Raw genomic sequence first — 3981 nt, forward strand, 5'->3', positions numbered from 1 at the left:
GCAGAGATCCTAAAGTCAATTCCCAACAACTATCTGTACAGCTACAGTGTGTACTCACATACAATAAATAAATAAATAAATAATTTTTTTTTTTGAATACAGGGTTTCTCTGTATAGTCCTGGCTGTCCTGTAGACCAGGCTGGCCTCGAACTCAGAAAGCTGCCTGCCTCTGCCTCCCAAATGCTGGGATTAAAGGCGTGCACCACCACGCCCGGCAAATAAATCTTTAAAAAAAATGAATGAGCTACAATCTCTAGGCTCACACCAATAGAGATAAAATACACGCAAAGAAGGGCAAGAACAAGCTTCTCTAGGTAAAGTGGGCAAAAACGCTGGTAATCTAGCTAACAGGATGGGAAAGCAGCATTACTGTATGTTACTGTAGCAACATTATTTACCATTCAGCAGAGTGTTCTCAGATCTCTGTTCTGTATGATCCAGGGCATGATCTAGAGTCTGTGGCTTGTGACTTCTTTGGGGGTCAAATATCAGATATCTTGCATATCACATATTTATATTACAATTCATAACAGTGGTAAAGTTATAGTTATGAAGTAGCAACCAAGTTAATTTTATGGTTCGGGGTCACCACAGCATGTGGAACTGTAAAGGATCGCAGCATTAGGAAGGTTGAGAGCCACTAATTGAGAAAATGATTTACAACACATTATCTACAATAGACATACTTTTAGTTTCAAATGAGTGTTGATAAAGCATATAGCAAGCACATGTTAAAGAACAAGGGGCTGGGGAATTGGCTCAGTGGATAAAGGTACTTGCTGCCCAAGCCTGGTGACTTGAGTTCCATCCTTGAAAAAAGTGGGAAGAGGGTCCGGACTCCATAAAGTTGTCCTCTGATCTCTGTGAGAACACTATGGTATATGGACCCGTGCACAGTAAATAATAAATATTTTGAATGAAAAATATAACAGAAGCCAGGCAGTGGTGGCACACACCTTTAATCCCAGCACTTGGGAGGCAGAGGCAGGTGGATTTCTGAGTTTGAGGCCAGCTTAGTCTACAGAGTGAGTTCCAGGACAGCCAGGGCTACACAGAGTAACCCTGTCTCAAAAAACCAAAAAAAAAAAAAAAAAAAAAAAAAAAAAAAAAAAAAAAAAAAAGAAAAAGAAAAAGAAAAAAAAAAAAGAAAAATAGAAAAATAGAACAAATAACAAGAAGCTGATAAGTGAAATCATCAGATTGATTGCAAAATGTACTCCAACCAGGCACTGACAACATTCAACAAACAGAGACAACTGGGGCGGTCTGATTGAGAGAGCAAACAAAGGCAAGGTCAGTCATCAAACCCACAGCAGGTATGCACGGGGACGAAGCAGTCCTTGGAAGCTCCTAACTGGAGTTGCTCTATTTATGGGGTTTTGTCTCCTCACTCTCTCCACAGGCATTTATATCATGGGATAAACAATAGTAACCTCTGTCCACAGACATTTCCCCCTTTAGCTGTTCTCAAGGCTACCATGTTTCACTCTTAGGCTATTCTACTGTTCTGTGTCCTTGTCATAGGGCCAGGGGGCCATCCCATCCCTGAACAAGGACTCTGGGAGGTGAGACAAACATACTTGGATCTGAAGAGAGGGGAGGGAGTCTTCCTCACTTTCAGGGTCACTTTGTGATAAGGTGAAACTGCCCATGACACTTTACCAAAGTAAGGTATATTGCAGTCTCCAATAAATTCCTCGTGGTTAACTATGCAAAAGCTCAATTCTCAGCTCCTCTTGCCTCTCAGGAGCCTTGAGAACTTTGTTCTCATTTTTCTGTTTGTGGAGCTGCAATAGAATTCACAGCCTCAGGGATGCTAAGGGAACACTGCACTGAACTATACTCATAGCCCATGCTCTCCCTGAAAATGTGTGAGTGTGTGTGTCCGTGTGTGTATGTGTGTGTGTGTGTGGAGGCTGATATCATGTGTCTTCCTCAATCTGTTTAAATTAAACTGGTTTACTCCCATGATCCTCCTGTCTCTGCTTACCCCCTAGCAAGCCTGGATTACAGAACCATTCCTGGATCTCTTATCTACATGCCATGCCTGAAAGGGACCTGAACTTAGGTCCTCATGTTTGTGTAGCACTTTGCCCACTAAGCTTGCTCATACCCAGCTCTCCATGCCCTCCACTCAGAAGCAGTCTCTTTTTATTATTTTATTTTATGTTGTTAACATAGTGTCTTAGTTTGGGTTTTACTGCTGTGAACAGACACCATGACCAAGGTTACAAAGGACAACATTTGATTGGGGCTGGCTTACAGGTTCAGAGGTTCAGTCCATTATTAAAGTGGGAGCATGGCAGCACCCAGGCAGGCATGGTGCAGGAGGAACTGAGAGTTCTACATCTTCATCTGAAGGCTGCTAGCAGAACACTGGCTTCCGGGGAGCTAGGACGAGGGTCTTAAAGCCCACACCCACAGTGATATACCTACTCCAACAAGGCCACACCTTCTAATAGTGCCACTCCCTGGGTCGAGCATATACAAACCATCACAAACCACAAGCTATGGGATTGTCTGTGGTCTGCTACCATCTATGTTGATGTCCAAGGCCTGTGCTATTGTCAGAAGCCGTGTGGAAGTCTCTGATCCATGCTGCCACTGACTATAAAGGGCAAGGAAGCTTCTTTTGCAGTGATATCAATGACTGGATACTCACTATTGAGAATGAGACAGAGAAGGCTTCTGTGACACCCTCTCTCTCCCCTACACTCCCTTAAAAAACAAACAATTCAGTCAGGAAGCCATTAGAGAGAACTCTTAAAAAGTGTGAAAGGGATGCTGAAGTGTAGCCCTTCACAGTTGATGGCTTCTGGGGAGGTGGGGTGGAGAAAGATTGAGTCTTTTGTTTAGTTTTGCTTTGCTTTGTTTTGTTTTATTTTTCATGACTGGGTTTCTCTGTGTAGCCTTGGCTGTCTTAGAACCCACTCTGTAGACCAGGCTGGCCTCAGACTCAGAGATCTACCTGTCTCTTCCTCCCTAGTCCTGGGATTAAAGGTGTGTGTCACCACTACCTAACTAGAACTCAGTTTTTTGCTGTTGTTGTTGGTTTTTTTTTTTTTTTTTTTTTTTTTTTTTTTTTTTTTTTTTTTTTTGGAGACAGGGTTTCTCTGTGTAGCCCTGGCTGTCCTGGAACTCACTCTGTAGGCCAGGCTGGCCTTGAACTCAGAAATCCACCTGCCTCTGCCTCCTAAGTGCTGAGATTAAAGGCGTGCACTACCACTGCCCCGCTAGAACTCAGTTTTCTTTAAGGGTCTGTCTACTGGAAGTTTGAGCATGCTCCACTGAGTATATGAATAACACAAATTATACTTGGACTTTCCCCTCCTCCTCCTCCTCCTCCTCTGGCTCTCCCTCTTCTTCTTCCTCTTCTTCTTCCTCTTCTTCCTCCTCCTCTTCCTCTTCTTTTATTTTGGGGGAGATCACAGAAGTGGAGGATGAATGTTGGAGGACTGGAAAGTGAATGTGACTCCAGTGCATTATGTGAAATTTCCAAATAATAAAAATGCTGTCTGTGATGCTTTAAATATGCTCGGCCTAGGGAGTGGTACTATTAGAGGGTGTGGCCCTGTTGTAATAGATATGCCCTTGTTGGAGTAGGTGTGCCACTGTGGGTGTGGGCTTTAAGAGCCTCATCCTAGCTGTCTGGAAGTTAGTATTCTGCTAGCAACCTTCAGATGACGATGTAGAACTCTTACCTCCTCCTGCTTTCATGCTTGCCTGGATGCTGCCATGTTCCCACTCTGAAGCCAGCCCCAATTAAATGTTGTCCTTATAAGACTTGCTTTGGGACTGGAGAGATGCCTCAGTGGTTAAGAGCACTGACTGCTTTTCCAGAGGTTCTGAGTTCAAATCCCAGCAACCACATGGTGCCTTACAACCATCTGTAATGGGGTCTGATGCCCTCTTCTGGCGTGTCTGAAGACAGATACAGTGTACTTAGATATAGTAATAAATAAATATTAAAAAAAAAAAAA

General features: G+C 43.3%; 1 long non-coding RNA gene across 1 annotated transcript in view; it reads left to right on the top strand.

Moving 5' to 3' along the window:
- Positions 1–1227: 1227 nt before the first annotated feature.
- The window catches only part of LOC116080936, a 7218-nt gene continuing 4464 nt past the window's right edge, over positions 1228–3981 (top strand). The window contains exon 1 of the long non-coding RNA XR_004114685.1: positions 1228–1294. This is a non-coding gene — a long non-coding RNA (uncharacterized LOC116080936). The remainder of the gene's footprint in view (positions 1295–3981) is intronic.

The sequence above is a fragment of the Mastomys coucha genome, unplaced genomic scaffold (genome assembly GCF_008632895.1).
Source record: "Mastomys coucha isolate ucsf_1 unplaced genomic scaffold, UCSF_Mcou_1 pScaffold6, whole genome shotgun sequence".
In the NCBI taxonomy this organism is placed as follows: Eukaryota; Metazoa; Chordata; class Mammalia; order Rodentia; family Muridae; genus Mastomys; species Mastomys coucha.